Below are 17621 nucleotides of genomic sequence, written 5' to 3'. Positions count from 1 at the left end.
AACAATTTTCCCAGCACCTTTTGTTTAAAAGGCTATCTTTTCTCAGAGGTTGTAGTAATTTACAACATCTGAGATACAGGATCAGATGCCTGCATGGGTGTGGGTTTATCTGTGTCTTCTCCTCTGTACCATTCATCTATGTGTCTTTTTTATGCCAATATGATTATTTTTTGTTAACTATAGCTCTGTAGTATAATTTGAAGTCAGGTATTGTGATGCCTCCAGCATTGCTTTTTGAACTTGGAATTGCTTTGGCCATTTTGAGTCCTTTTTTCTTCCAAATGAATTTTAGAACTGTTTTTTCTAATTCTGTGAAAAACATGATTGGTGTTTTGATTGGTATCACAGTGAATTGTATTGAATTTTTGACAGTATGGCTACCTTAAGAATCAATTTCTTTTTTTTAATATTGTAGAGTTTTCATTCACCTTAGGATACTAAAAGACTATTCTGAAAGACAATTTCATTTGGATTCATCTAAATTGTTGAAGCAAGGAAAATGGCATGAAAAATGGGTTTGAAGTTTACATGATTGCATACCTTTGGCTGCTTATTTTCAGGGTCATCAAGCATGCTTTTCTTTTCTTCTGTTTTCACTATTAAAGATGGTTCTGCCAACAAATGTATTAGTCTATTTACATTACTTTAAATAGTTAGAAGAACAATCAGAGTAAAATGAAAATGCCTAGTACTAATAATAACAATAACATTTATTTTATCAATTAGAAATTGAATTTAAACATTACCTGCATAATTACTATTTATAATGTGGTACTTTGTACTAAAATCAATGACTTGTGCATACTTTTTTTGACAGGCAAATTGATTTTAGTATTATTATATAATCATATGGGCTATATCTTATTCTAATCAGGATGCCATTTTTGTGGATGTACACAATGGTGAGATTCACCATGGTGTTTTCACATATATGCACAGGAAAACTATGTCACATTTATTCCACTGCATTCTTAGCACACTCTCAACTGCTGAGAGTACTTTTGATTTTCTTTTGAGATGGGGTCTCATTAAGGTGCCCAGAATAGCCTGACACCAATTGTCCACCAGGCCTCAGCCACCTGAACACCTAGGCTATACAGATGTGTTCTGCTGACTTCTTTAGAAAATACTTCTACTGACCCAAACAAACCACTTGGGGAGAACTGGATGTTGTTAGCTTCAGTGCAAACAAATACCCCAAAAATTCATCTACAAATTCACCCACTGAACATAAAATGACAAATCCTCAGAAAAAAGAAAACAACTTTTCAATACCATAGAAACATAAAAATCCACACACTACATTATTCTCTACTTCCTAATAGTAAGTTTCAATCAGGCCCTGTGCATCTTTAATGGTTTCCAAAGTGCCTGGTACTTTACTCCTTTACAATGAACACTCTGCCCCTTTTGTTTGTCCACACTTCTGACAAATTTCTACTCTAAAGATGTGGTGTTCTCTGAATTGTTCCTTGATTTGGGCTGTTGTTCTCTTAATAAAAATAGATAAATAAAAGTTTCTTTCCTTAGGGCACACTTCAGCGTGTTTCTATGCCTTTATGGCTTAAATTGTAAATTATTTCTCTACATGTAAATTTCTTTTACTTGTGAACAGGAGAAAATATTTTTAGTCATCTTTGTGTACCCAGCCTTTATTTCTTTGACCCCATAATTATATTTTGAGTCCCTGGTAAGTGCTAATGTAGATAAATGGTGTGGGGGATGATTTTGCTTGAATTAGTCCTAAGCTGAGAGTTAAAGCATACTAGCCAGAGAGAAATAAAGGAAGAGAACATGAAAGCCTTTACAAGAGAGGGTGGCACCTTTTAAGTAGGGTTTGTGTTTGTCAAAAATATTGGGATGGTGAGGAGGAATGGCAGAGGACAGGGAAAAATGAAGAAAAGGATAAAAATAGTTGAACAGAACTCATTCTATCAACGTTTTCTAGGTGAGTTTAAGGTGATTGACATGAGTATTATCAAGAGTGGTGGTTCATAGGTATACATGCATCAAAATAAAATCACTCTAATGTTGTGGGCAGGATGGAAATGAGGGGTATAAGCATAAATGGAGGGAGATAAATAAGTATAAGACAATAGAGCAAAATAAAGATCACAGGGGCCTAAATGGAGGGAACATCCTCAGGATCACATAGGATCCTACATTTTCAGCCCCCAGGAAGATTATGTTTCCTAAATTATTAAAAGTACAAATCAAAGTCTGTGGAAAATGAGACTCTACTCATGACTATTAATAGAGCTGGGAATGAAATGCCCTTTGACCTGGCCCAGGGTTCCCTTATTATGGTGATATTGTGTTGTGTGCATACCCCACAAGCCCAGGGAGCAGGCTACATTTGTGTTGTGATCCCCTGGCTCTGAATGGCTTCTCAGGATGAACCCCATCAGTGGCCAGGCCTAGAAGCCCTTTCATGATTGTGACTCATGGAGTCAGCTCATCCCCAAAGAGGGAGGGACACATGCTCCACTCCAGCAGTCTTGGGCTCCTGGTGGATGAGGGTTTGTGAACACAGGAAGCCAGCCCAGTGCTCCCCAGTTGTGTATATATATCACATTTCCTTAACATTCATCTCTTGAAGGTTACCTTGGTTTATTCTCCATAACTTGGCTATTACAAACTGTGCTTGGCTATTACAAACTTGGCTATTATACTGTGAGCCTATTTCCCTATGGTGTGCTGAATTTAGATCTTTTGGATATATTCCAAAGAGTGGGAAGCTGGATCATATGCCATTCATAGTGTTTTTTGAGAAACCTTCATAGTTTCATGAGAGGCTGTGCTAATTTGCAATTCCAACAACAGTGTTTGAGTGTACCTCCCCCTGTATTCTTCCCCAAACTTATTATTTGTATGCTTGATGATGTCAATTTTAACAGAAGTGAGATGAAATCTCAGTGTAATTTTGACTTGTATCTCCCTTATTGCTAGAGATGTTGAGCATGTGTTCATATATTTGTTGCCCACTTAAATGTCTTCATTTGAGAAGTATATGTTTAGATCTTTTGCCCATTAGCTGATTGGGTTATTCCTAAAGAAAATGTAGTAACTAAACATAACAGAGTATTAGTAAGCCATAAAGAACAACAAAATTATGGCATTTTCTGGTAAGTGGACGGAACTGGAGACTATCATGCTAGGTGAAATCAACTAGGTTTGAAAAGTCAAAGGTCAAAAGTTTTCTCTGACATGTGAAAGCTAGTCCAAAATAATAGGGGAAAAAAAGGGAAAGTGAGAAAGAAAGGAAAAAGGTGTGTGTGTGGGGGGGGGAGGATTCCATTAAAGTAGAAGAAAGACCCATGGATTAGATGAAGGGGGCTAGGGGTAAGGGAGAAGAGATAGGATAAGGGAAGAAAAGCAGAATGAATCTGACATAAGTTTCTCATGTCCATATATGAATATACCACAGGGAATCTCTCCATTATGTATATTCGCAAGACTCTAATACAAAACAAACAAACAAACAAACATAATCAGGTGTGTTAGTGCATGCCTGTCATCCCAATGGCTCAGGAATAGGAAGTGGAAGGATGGCACTTTTGAAACCAGCCTGAGCAACTTAGTGAGAATATAAGCAACCTAGTGAGATCCTGTCTCAAAATAAAAAATAAAAAATGCTGTGAATGAGGCAATCCCTAGTACCACAAATAAATAAATAGACAAGATAAACACAAATACACAAAATAATAGAATAGAGGGGAAAAAGAAGACCTAGTAACAGGGGAAGAAAGTCAAGAAGGAAAAGTCAAATACTGGGATCCAAACTAGAGCAACAAATATTCCATAATTTCATAATTGTGTCCAAATGAATCCTAATTTATGAAAAAATAAAAACAGCCAATTAAAAAAAGGATAGAAGACTGGTGGTGAATCTTAGTGGCCAAGAGCTGTTCAGTTTGAAAAATAAATGGGATTCAATCCCCACCATAGAAATAAAACAAAACAAAACAAAACAAAGGAATAGTGACAAAAATGAGAGGAAAAACATCAGTGGTACACATAAGTAACTTTGAATTTATCACTTGTGGTCACTATTCAATGACGTGAATGATTGTTCTCTATACAATACAATACAATTATAAAGGTCTGAGAAAATTAAATAGATATATACAATATATTGTTTGATTTTCTAAGTGCAGTCCTGATCACATGAGTGTTGTGGGCATCACATAAAGTGTGACAAAATATACAACATTTTCAGTGCAATTTCTCAATAGGCTGGATGTCATAATGGAAATAAAATGAATTATTTGAAAAGATGAGTTTTCCTATTTCCCAGACTGGCATTGAAATCCTGCCTCAATCTCATAAGAAGCTGGAATTATACTAGGTCTCGCTGCCTACCTCACTGCAGTAAAAATATTTCAATATTGGGGAAAAATTATGGCCCAATAATCCACCTCTGTGAAGCCCTAAAAAGTGTAGTGACTCCAATAGCAGAGCTTAAAACATAGAAATATTTGAGATAAATGTTACAACTTAAAAAATCTTTCTTATTAATATATACTTTTAATCATGGGTGCCAAGATTGACACTGGCCATGATTGTGCAAAATCATCATTTCAAATGAAGGGAAAAAAGAATTAGGAATAGAAAGAGTATACTAATTCACAAGTTTTAATATAATATAATTCATTTTAGAGAATTTGTACTGTGAAATTTACCAGGTTTGAGTGTCCTTATGGCCTTGATCCCTCCTGCTTCATTTGGAAAAGAATCTTTCATGGTAGTGGTAGGCTGGATGTATTTGGAAAAGAAAATAAATATTACATTCTTCATACCATGTGCAATCACTAATCCAAGATACAAATAAAAATCAAATTACTTTTACCTTAGGAAATTTCTCTTGAGACACTGAAAAGCAAAAGGGACATATATCATTAACCATTAAAATAGGACAAAAACTACTCATCCATTCCTTCTGAATTAGTATGGAGCTGAATCACTGTGCTTAGCTTTGATAATGATTATTATACTTTTGGGTGTGTCTCCTTTTTGTGGTTGGTAGAGTCACATGACCAAAATGTACTGAAGAACACCAGGAATATGTAGTGATGATTCCAAAAATGAGATTATGTTTCCAATGACCAAAATAAATTATGAATGTGTATTTACAATCCTAAACATGCATACTGATGGAGAAAAATGTGACCTCTAATCAGAGGACAAATGCAGGACCTTGACAGGCTAAATGTGAAAGTTGATTTCAGAATGTAACAGTGTGTATCTTTAATATAATTAAAAAATATTTAATCCATCACATTATATTTGTGTGTCATATCCCTCCATTTCTTCTACAAGTTTAATAGTACAAAGCTGTCATAAGGGCCCAGATAATTGTACAATTTGTTGCTCATTAAAAGAAGTTCTCTGCACTGGTCAGCTCAGACATACTTTTAGAATGACAGCTAATGAAAATATTCTTGTTTTTCCATACCTATGGGAGAAATAGGTACACTGATAATTCTTATTTCCTCTGGTTTAGCCATGTTATCATTTCTTGATCCACTCATGAGAGAAGACATAGGAAGCTAAGGAGAGCAACTAAGAACAGAATAGGGAGGAAGAGCATGAGGAGAAGATCACCATTAAACAGGGACTAGAGGGGGGAGGGAAAGAGAGAGAGAGAAGGGAAATTGCATGGTAAAGGAAGGAGACCCTCATTGTTATACAAAATTACATATAAGAGGAAGTGAGGGGAAAGGGGAAAAAAACAAGAGAGAGAAATGAACTACAGTAGATGGGGTAGAGAGAGAAGATGGGAGAGGAGGGGAGGGGAGGGGGGATAGTAGAGGATAGGAAGGGCAGCAGAATACAACAGACACTAGTATGGCAGTATGTAAAAAAGTGGATGTGGAACCGATGTGAATCTGCAATATGTATACAGGGTAAAAATGGGAGTTCATAATCTGCTTGAATCAAATGTATAAAATATGATATGTCAAGAGCTTTGTAATGTTTTGAACAACCAATAATAAAAAAAAGTAAAAAAAATACTAAAATGTGGTAATCACAAAGAAGAAAGCATGTGTCAGAGTTATCACCATATCAAGAACAATTATAATTCAAAATAATTAGATTTAAAATAAAAATTATTGTGTTCAAGGAATTAACTCTACAAAGTCTTCTGCTTAAAAAACTAAACTCTTTTGATATATCATGTTAGTCTTTAAAGGATCTTATCAGAAAATTAGCTATCTAAGGATGAGACTGTCACTCACAAAAGAGTATAACCATAGCAGGCCCAAGACCATGGGGTCAATTCATAGTACCATCACTCCCCTAAATGAAAAAATTTTAGAAACTTTAATAAGATAACCAAAGTTTTTAAAATGATATATATCTCAGGTGAACAAATGCATGATGCAACACCCATTCCCAATGCCTTGTTGTTGTTAAGGAGAGGAGAAATGAGTAGCTATAGATTACACAATATTAGCAGCCCTACATCTTCCAATAAACTCAGGACCAATAAAATCTCATTTTTTTACTGATTCAAATATACTGAAGCCAAATGAAATTCATCCTCTCAGTTTCTTAATTTCTGCTTCCTTCTTACCTGTCAAGAGACATACTCAAATTATAGACAAGATTGATGTTTCCCTATGATCTAGTTATAGCCTGAACTATGATCTAATGGTCTTCACTGACATTTCTCTCAATACTTTTTCTATAGAGAGGTTTGTTCCCTTGCTACCCAGTATGTGGTCTAGGGAGCATGAACATTGGAATCACCTTTGATTTTATTAGAAAGGTAGAATCAAAGAACTGTTGAATTTGAATGTGCATTCTGGACATTAGAATGACTGATGACTCATTAAATGTTGAGATTCTTGGGCTATACGGATTCATTTCTAAGTTCTCTACCTCAACTTCCTATTTGGAGTTAGCCTCAGACTCCTCCTGTTCACATCCCTGTTGTAAGCTGTATACAAATCACACTTTTCAGTAGACATTTGAACAAATGACGACTTTGCATTCACCCAAAAAGCAATCTGTTTTTTCTCTTTTGCATTTTGTTTCTCTCTGCTATTTTCTGTCCTAGGAAGTAGTAACATTTTAGATGATGATGTTAAATCATATCCATACATAGCGGACAATATGGGTTTATATGTAGTTATGGTAAACAAAACATTGCTCTGTGTGATCAGAATCAATGGGTTTGCAACAGTAAGAGACAGTGAAAGTATCGAAAATCCTCCTACTTGCCAGACAAATTGATGCTATAAAACTTAACTTCTGTTTTTTTTCCTCATTACAATTTCAATAGTACATTTATTCAACTATTAGAATATACTGGTGGTCAGTATAAACATCTCATATCATGAATTATTTTCATATATAATTCTTACCTTCTATATGTTCTTTTACTTTGTGTTTTTCTCTTTGATTTACATCATCATCATTTTCAGATGAATGAATATGAAACATCTTCAGAAGCCTCCCAAAACAACCCTGGTAAAGTGAATATCAATAATGAGTGGCATAAAGATTTCTAATCACAATCTAATAAGACATCGAAATTTATAGTTTTGAGATCAATGAGTAAAAATTAGACAAGTGCCTAATGAAAATCAAAATATTTCAAACCAGAACCTCATATACACTCTCTAGATTAAGCTGCACTTTTATCTCCATATGGAAACTGACACTGTAAAACCAAGACGAAGCACAAAGAGACATATTTACTGACAATACAATAGATGATGTGCATATTCCCACAAGGAACAAACTTCAGTGTACCTGATCCAACACTTCATTTCCCACCAAAAGAGGATATTTAATAAAAACTGATTTTAAAAAAAATTCTTACAAATACACATGCTGTTATTCAGCATTGAATATTGAATTCATTCCAGTGATTGACTTATTTTAGTGTATGAATAAGAAACTGGTTTTGATAAAAGAGTCTGGATTATGTCATATTAAAAAGAAATAATATAGTATTGATGTTGCTTCTTTTAGATCATCAAGAGTTTACAAAGTCTAATTATCTTTTGTTAAAATTTTTCCTGATAAAAAATTATTTGAAAAAAATGGCATAGTACTAAGAAATAGGTTTCTATCTATTCCCTTTAACCAACAGTACATAACCATCAGGTTGAGCATGAAATGATTTCCAGTTAAGGAAGAACAACAAAACATTTACCAAGGAGGGCTGGGGTTGTGGCTCAGTGATAGAGCACTTGCCTGGCACATGTGAGGTACTGGGTTAGATTCTCAGTACCATGTAAAAATAAATAAATAAATAAAATAAAGGTATTGTGTCCATCTAAAACTAAAAAAAAAATATTTTTTAAAAAAGTTCCCCAAGGAAGGAAAGAGGTACACAGACAGACACAAAAGTGACTGATACCTGAGTGGTGTGCAGCTATGCCAAGATATAGTGTGGCTATGGGATAACCAGAGTGCAATTAGAGGGAACCAGTGAATAACAAAGGCATTCCTAAGACAAATGGACTGCAGCAGCGCCAGGCAAAACCTGGCTGAGTTGAAGAGGAAAACTGCACTCTGGTGAGCTCAATGGGAGAATCCTAGCAATCCCAGCAAAACCCAAGTCCAGTACAGTCAACCAATCATTTTCAGCAAAGGAGAGACTTGGATTCTGCCTGATGTGTCAAGGGAAGATAAGTGTACTGGGATTCTTTCCTGCAGCTTCTCAGAGTGCCTGCCTGGGAGATTTCATTCACTAGGGCTCCTATTCTCAGATTTCTTCATGAGAGATCAGAAATCACAAACTTTTTATTTTGACTTCAAGGCTCAACTCTGACATGAATTCACTGCGTCATGAGGTATTCACAAGAGTCATACTGGGTTATAGGAGAGAAATCTAAGGTGCACATGTGCTGGGAGCTCTGCATAGCTGAAAAAATGCACCTATAGTTTACCCAAGGAAAAAAAAGACAGGGTGCCTGCAAGCGAGGCGAACCGGCAAGCCACGGGCGGGCGGGTCAGGCCCAGCAACCAGCCAAGGGACTGCAGCTACACGCGCCGGCGGGGAACGCTGACCGGACCCACTAGGACAGGTCCGGCGGCGGACGGCTGAGGGCTAGGCCCGTCCCCTCCCCCAGTGTCTGCAGGGAGGAGGGACTGTGAACAGCAGCAGAGCGAGCCCAAAGCCTGCTGAGGGGCGGAACCGGCCCCTCCCCCAGTGCCTGCAAGCGAGGCGAACCGGCAAGCCACGGGCGGGCGGGTCAGGCCCAGCAACCAGCCAAGGGACTGCAGCTACACGTGCCGGCGGGGAACGCGGACCGGACCCACTAGGACAGGTCCAGCGGCGGACGGCTGAGGGCTAGGCCCGTCCCCTCCCCCAGTGTCTGCAGGTAGGCGGGACTGTGAATAGGAGCAGAGCTGGCCCAAAGCCTGCTGAGGGGCGGAACCGGCCCCTCCCCCAGTGCCTGCAAGCGAGGCGAACCTGCAACCCATCGGGAGGTTAGGCCCAGCAACCTATGGAGTGACACAGGTGCCCCTGGCGCCTGCTGGGTAGGTGGACCTTTGACCGACCAGCAAAGCAGACCTAGGGCCTGCCAGCATGGTAGACGGATCACACTAATTGGAGGAGGATCACAGCCACTACCTGCCCTGCAAGGGTGATTTTTCAACTATACAAGAGCAATATAAATAAATAGAGGGGGAAAATATCAAAGACACAACAATTTCACCAAGCAGAAAGAAACGCCAGCAGCATGAAACGACAAGGAAAGAAAGGACCACAGGCAATGCAGGTCAACTCAACTTTAGAAGAGGTAATAGCTGCAACAGATGGAATGTCAGATAGAGAGCTCAGGACATACATGCTTCAGATGATCTGGAGTCTCAAGGAAGACATGAGACAGCAAAATCAGACAATGAAAGATCACATTGACAAACAAATCCAGGAAGTTAAAGATCAATTTCACAGGGAGATAGAGGTAATAAAAAACAAACAAATAGAAATACTAGGAATGCAGGAAACAATAAACCAACTTAAAAACTCAATTGAGAATACTACCAGCAGAGTGGATCACTTAGAAGATAGAACATCAGACAATGAAGACAGAGTATTTCAACTTGAAAAGAACATAGATAGCTCAGCAAGTCTACTAAGAAACCATGAGCAGAACATTCAAGAGCTATGGGATAATATCAAAAGACCTAACTTAAGAGTCATTGGGATACAGGAAGGCACAGAGCTCCAAACCAAAGGATTAAGCAATCTATTCAGTGAAATAATACAAGAAAACTTCCCAGACTTGAAGAATGAGACAGAATCCCAAATCCTAGAAGCCTACAGGACGCCGAATGTGCAAAATCATAAGAGATCCACACCAAGACACATTATAATGAAGATGTCCAACATACAGAACAAGGAGAGAATTTTAAAAGCTACAAGGGAAAGGAAGCAGATTACATTTAGGGGTAAACCAATCAGAATAACAGCTGATCTCTCAACACAGACTCTAAAAGCTAGAAGATCCTGGAATAACATATTTCAAACGCTTAAAGAAAATGGATTCCAACCAAGAATCTTGTATCCGGCGAAATTAAGCTTCAGGTTAGAAGATGAAATTAAAACCTTCCACGATAAACAAAAGTTAAAAGAATTCGCAGCTAGAAAACCATCTCTTCAAAAAATCCTTGGCAAAACATTACAGGAAGAGGAAATGGAAAATAACATTGATAACCAACAATGGGAGGTAGGACAGTAAAGGGGGGAAAGTAGTCAAAGAGGATAACAAATCAGGTTTAGTAACATCAATAAACAAATATGGATAGAAGAACAAACCATATCTCAATAATAACCCTAAATGTTAATGGCTTAAACTCACCAATTAAGAGACACAGGCTAGTAGAATGGATCAAAAAACAAGACCCAATAATATGCTGTCTACAGGAGACGCATTTGATAGGAAAAGATGTACATAGACTGAAGGTGAAAGGTTGGGAAAAATCATATCACTCATATGGACCACGGAAACAAGCAGGAGTGTCCATACTCATATCTAATAAAATAGATTTCAAGCCAAAGCTAATCAAAAGGGATAAAGAAGGACACTTCATACTGCTCAAGGGAACCATACACCAACAAGACATAACAATCATAAATATATATGCCCCAAATAACGGAGCAGCCATGTTCATCAAGCAAACTCTTCTCAAGTTCAAGAGTCTAATAGACCACCATACAGTAATCATGGGAGACTTCAACACACCTCTCTCACCACTGGACAGATCTTCCAAACAAAAGTTAAATAAGGAAACTATAGAACTCAATAACACAATTAACAACCTAGACTTAATTGACATATATAGACTATACCACCCAACATCAAGTAGCTACACTTTTTTCTCAGCAGCACATGGAACCTTCTCAAAAATAGACCATATACTATGTCACAGGGCAACTCTTAGACAATACAAAGAGGTAGAGATAATACCATGCATCTTGTCTGATCATAATGGAATGAAACTGAAAATCAATGATAAAAGAAGAAAGGAAAAATCAAACATCACCTGGAGAATGAACAATAGGTTGCTGAGTGATCAATGGGTTTTAGAAGACATCAAGGAGGAAATTAAAAAATTCCTAGAGTTAAATGAAAACACAGACACAACATATCGGAATCTATGGGACACATTGAAAGCAGTTGTAAGAGGAAAATTCATTGCTTGGAGTTCATTCCTCAAAAAAAGAAAAAACCAACAAATAAATGATCTCATACTTCATCTCAAAATCCTAGAAAAAGAAGAGCAAAACAACAGCAAAAGAAGTAGAAGGCAAGAAATAATTAAAATCAGAGCTGAAATTAATGAAATCTAAACAAAAGAAACAATTGAAAAAATTGACAAAACTAAAAGCTGGTTCTTTGAAAAAATAAATAAAATTGACAGACCCTTAGCCATGCTAACGAAGAGAAGAAGAGAGAGAACCCAAATTACTAGCATACGGGATGAAAAAGGCAATATCACAACAGACACTTTAGAAATACAGAAGATAATCAGAAATTACTTTGAATCCTTATACTCCAATAAAATAGAAGATAGTGAAGGCATAGATAAATTCCTTGAGTCTTATGATCTGCCCAGATTGAGCCAGGAGGATATAGACAACCTAAACAGACCAATAACAATAGAGGAAATAGAAGAAACCATCAAAAGACTACCAACTAAGAAAAGCCCAGGACCGGATGGATATACAGCAGAGTTTTACAAAACCTTTAAAGAGGAACTAACACCAATACTTTTCAAGCTATTTCAGGAAATAGAAAAAGAGGGAGAACTTCCAAATTCGTTCTACGAGGCCAACATCACCCTGATTCCGAAACCAGACAAAGACACTTCAAAGAAAGAAAACTACAGACCAATATCTCTAATGAACCTTGATGCAAAAATCCTCAATAAAATTCTGGCGAATCGGATTCAAATACATATCAAAAAAATTATACACCATGATCAAGTAGGATTCATCCCTGGTATGCAAGGTTGGTTCAATATACGGAAATCAATAAATGTTATCCACCACATCAATAGACTTAAAAATAAGAACCATATGATCATATCGATAGATGCAGAAAAAGCTTTCGACAAAGTACAGCATCCCTTTATGTTCAAAACTCTAGAAAAATTAGGGATAACTGGATCATACCTCAACATTGTAAAAGCAATCTATGATAAGCCACAGGCCAGCATCATTTTGAATGGAGAAAAATTGAAGGCATTCCCTCTAAGATCTGGTACAAGACAGGGATGCCCTCTCTCACCACTTCTGTTCAACATAGTCCTCGAAATACTGGCCAGAGCAATTAGGCAGACGAAAGAAATTAAAGGCATAAAAATAGGAAAAGAAGAACTTAAATTATCACTATTTGCAGATGATATGATTCTATACCTAGCAGACCCAAAAGGGTCTACAAAGAAGCTATTAGAGCTAATAAATGAATTCAGCAAAGTGGCAGGATATAAGATCAACACGCATAAATCAAAGGCATTCCTGTATATCAGCGACAGAGCCTCTGAAACGGAAATGAGGACAACTACTCCATTCACAATATCCCCCCAAAAAATAAAATACTTGGGAATCAACCTAACAAGAGAGGTGAAAGATTTATACAATGAAAATTACAGAACCCTAAAGAAAGACATAGAAGAAGACCTTAGAAGATGGAAAAATATACCCTGCTCATGGATAGGCAGAACTAACATCATCAAAATGGCGATATTACCAAAAGTCCTATATAAGTTCAATGCAATGCCAATCAAAATCCCAACAGCATATCTTGTAGAAATCGATAAAAGAATCATGAAATTCATATGGAACAATAAAAGACCCAGAATAGCAAAAACAATACTAAGCAGGAAGTGTGAATCAGGTGGTATAGCGATACCAGACTTCAAACTATACTACAGAGCAATAGTAACAAAAACAGCATGGTACTGGTACCAAAACAGGCGGGTGGACCAATGGTACAGAATAGAGGACACAGTAACCAATCCACAAAACTACAACTATCTTATTTTTGATAAAGGGGCTAAAAGCATGCAATGGAGGAAGGATAGCATCTTCAACAAATGGTGCTGGGAAAACTGGAAATCCATTTGCACCAAAATGAATCTGAATCCCTATCTCTCGCCGTGCACAAAAGTTAACTCAAAATGGATCAAGGAGCTTGATATTAAATCAGAGACATGGCATCTGATAGAAGAAAAAGTTGGTTATGATCTACACGCTGTGGGATCGGGCTCCAAATTCCTCAATAGGACACCCATAGCGCTAGAGTTAACGAATAGAATCAACAAATGGGACTTACTCAAACTAAAAAGTTTTTTCTCAGCAAAAGAAACAATAAGAGAGATAAACAGGGAGCCTACATCCTGGGAACAAATCTTTACTCCACACACTTCAGATAGAGCCCTAATAACCAGAATATACAAAGAACTCAAAAAATTAGACAATAAGATAACAAATAACCCAATCAATAAATGGGCCAAGGACCTGAACAGACACTTCTCAGAGGAGGACTTACAATCAATCAACAAGTACATGAAAAAATGCTCACCATCGCTAGCAGTCAGAGAAATGCAAATCAAAACTACCCTAAGATACCATCTCACTCCAGTAAGACTGGCAGCCATTAGGAAGTCAAACAACAATAAGTGCTGGAGAGGATGCGGGGAAAAGGGCACTCTTGTTCACTGCTGGTGGGACTGCAAATTGGTGCAGCCAATTTGGAAAGCAGTATGGAGATTTCTTGGAAAGCTGGGAATGGAACCACCATTCGACCCAGCTATTCCCCTTCTGGGTCTATTCCCTAAAGCCCTAACAAGAGCATGCTACAGGGACACTGCTACATCGATGTTCATAGCAGCTCAATTCACGATAGCAAGACTGTGGAACCAGCCTAGATGCCCTTCAATAGATGAATGGATAAAAAAAATGTGGCATTTATATACTATGGAGTATTACTCTGCATTAAAAAATGACAAAATCATAGAATTTGGAGGGAAATGGATGGCATTAGAGCAGATTATGCTAAGTGAAGCTAGTCAATCTTTAAAAAACAAATTCCAAATGACTCCTTTGATATAAGGAGAGTAAACAAGGACAGGGTAGGGACGAAGAGCTTGAGAAGAAGATTTACATTAAACAGGGATGAGAGGTGGGAGGGAAAGGGAGTGAGAAGGGAAAGTGCATGGAAATGGAAGGCGATCCTCAGGGTTATAAAAAATGTCATATAAGAGGAAAGGAGGGGTAAGACAAGATAATACAAATGGAAGAAATGATTTACAGTAGAAGGGGTAGAGAGAGAAAAGGGGAGGGGAGGGGAGGGGAGGGGAGGGGGGATAGTAGAGAATAGGACAATCAGCAGAATACATCAGACACTAGAAAGGCAATATGTCAATCAATGGAAGGGAAACTGATGTGATACAGCAATTTGTATACGGGGTAAAAGCGGGAGTTCATAATCCATGTGAATCAACCATGTAATATGATGTATTAAGAACTATGTAATGTTATGAACGACCAATAAAAAAATAAAAAAAAAATAAAAAAAAAGTATCAAACACCACACCAAAAAAAAAAAAACAAATGGAAGAAATGATTTACAGTAGAAGGGGTAGAGAGAGAAAAGGGGAGGGGAGGGGAGGGGAGGGGGGATAGTAGACAATAGGACAGACAGCAGAATACATCAGACACTAGAAAGGCAATATGTCAATCAATGGAAGGGTAACTGATGTGATACAGCAATCTGTATACGGGGTAAAATTGGGAGTTCATAACCCACTTGAATCAAACTGTGAAATATGATGTATTAAGAACTATGTAATATTTTGAAAGACCAATAATAAAAAATAAAAAAAAAAAGAAAAAAAAAGACAGGGACTTTCATTTCAATGTGATGTTTGTAGCCATGGACAGACCATCATCTGGTAAGAATCACTGTTCACACAGGTGAGCAGATATCCCAATTATGGACATACTTAAATTTCAGAGGCACCTGGGGGGATTGCCCTCATTTCCACCACTGACATTGGTTCAGGGATGTCCTTGGGGTCTCTGATGGATCCCAGAGGGGGAAACCTAGTTAGAAATGCTCTTTAGCTGAGTCTGTCTGTGTCAGAGGTCAAGAACACTTGCATCTCCAACACAAACCGGCCATCTCTATGACATTAGAAGAGAGAATGACTGGGATGTAAGGACAGTAAGAGTTTTGGTAAGCTATTTGGCCAGTCTATGGAGTGCAGAGCAGTGGGGCCACGGCCCATTGCAAATTGGTGCTTTCAGTTTAGTGACAGGGAAAACAGCTTTCTGTGCTTTCAAGAGGGAGAAGATTCCAAGAGTGCTGAGACAGGTTCTGGTGGAAAGCTTCATTCCTTCAGTACACTACCCAAGCACAGATGTGCAAGGAAGCCAACTTTGTCCTAATCAGAGAGAGAGAGAGGGAGGAAATCCTACAGGGACTTGAGAATTGCATACTGCTGAGCACATTTGCTAAAAGGATTCCAGAAGTGGGGATTGCAATACAGATCAGTCCCCAGGCTCCATGTTGTGGCAGGGTTTTTCAGGCAGTTCCAGTTTTTCCCAGACTCACATCCCTGGGTATAAAACAAGTATGACTATTCCTCTGTAAATGAAAACTTTCCCTCAGCACCCCTTGAGAGAGGGAGAGATCTGTCTTCATACTTCACCACCAGGATTGTTCTATCTGGACTTGAGCTCAGGAGAACAAGCAGAACTACATTTCCTTACAAGAATCCCCTAAAGTTATTGGATTCTAAAATTATAATTCCTAGGCAGAGACACATATATGTGAATTGCATCAGCACACTGAAATCTAAAATAGTTTTTCTCTTCTGTTACTTGAGGCATGGAGATCATTTTGTAAAGTATTTCATTGGTATTTGATTTTTTTTCTAAGTTGTAGTTGTTGCTGGTAATTATTCTCTACTTTGAACAGATGTTGATGGGTAAACCTAGCACTTTGGTCAATCTCAGTGGGGCTCTGACACTGAGATGATATAACCCCTGCCAAGGTCAATTTCTCCACAGAGAAATTGCTTCAGTAAAATGACCCAACATATATCTTGGAAGACAAATCAATCCAAATTCATACACAAACCTCATCATAGCAATACAGCTTATGAGAGAAAACAGGGCAATAACATACCTAAAAAATTTCAGAGTTGCCCCCAAACTACACGGTATACTTCCATTCACTAAGAGGTTGAAGTAAACTCCTTCATAATTATTACTGATTTTCTACATGGAAAGGAAATGAGCTGGGAAGTTATTATAAGTTCCCTAACAGCAAAGTCCAATCTGGAATGTAATATCCATGATGGAAGTTGTGTTTCTATAAGGAGCCTCTGTCCTACCTTGACACTGACACTAAAGTCAAGTTTCAATGAAATCTTTGAGTCACTGGGAATTAAAAGCCTTTCACATGGTAGTGCTCAGTGACCATGGCTGTTATATTTGTTCAAAATTTCAACCGTTGTTAATAAGATTTATATTTAATGTTATTTCATTGATAATATAAGGAGATTATCCAAAAGGAAGCACAGTAACCATCAGAAATAAAACTTTCTATTATCATGGTTTCTTATAGTATTTGTAAATTCATAACCAATTAAATGCTTAAGTTCAGACTTCAGTATCAGATTCTAAGGCTCTTCTGAAAACTAATTTCATTTAGCCAACTCTTCATTATCAAAGCAAGGAACACTATAGGAAACAAGGAATTTAAAGTCACAGGTTTACATACCTTTGCCTTTTTCTTCTCTTTACCATCAATAGTTTTTTGACCTTTCTCTGGTGGCACATCTAAGTGTGGTTCTGCTGACAAATGTATAGATTTATGTAAACTACTACACCACTTTTTTTTAAAGAGAGTATTCTATCAAAATTAAATAAATACCTCTAATAATAACTTATATTTTCCCAAATATGCATTTAAATTAAGCTTAAATTTTAACTGCATGTTTAGATTGTAATTTATATTGCCGTTATTTAGGTTGGGAATTAAACTCAAGGCTTATGCATATCTGGCAAATATTCTGGCACTGAATTTCATCTCTAGACCTTTTATATTATTTTGACATCCTGCCTCTCTGAAGTACTCAGG

Source organism: Urocitellus parryii, chromosome 2, assembly GCF_045843805.1.
Source record: "Urocitellus parryii isolate mUroPar1 chromosome 2, mUroPar1.hap1, whole genome shotgun sequence".
NCBI lineage: Eukaryota > Metazoa > Chordata > Mammalia > Rodentia > Sciuridae > Urocitellus > Urocitellus parryii.
Note: the sequence above shows the minus strand (reverse complement) of the source record.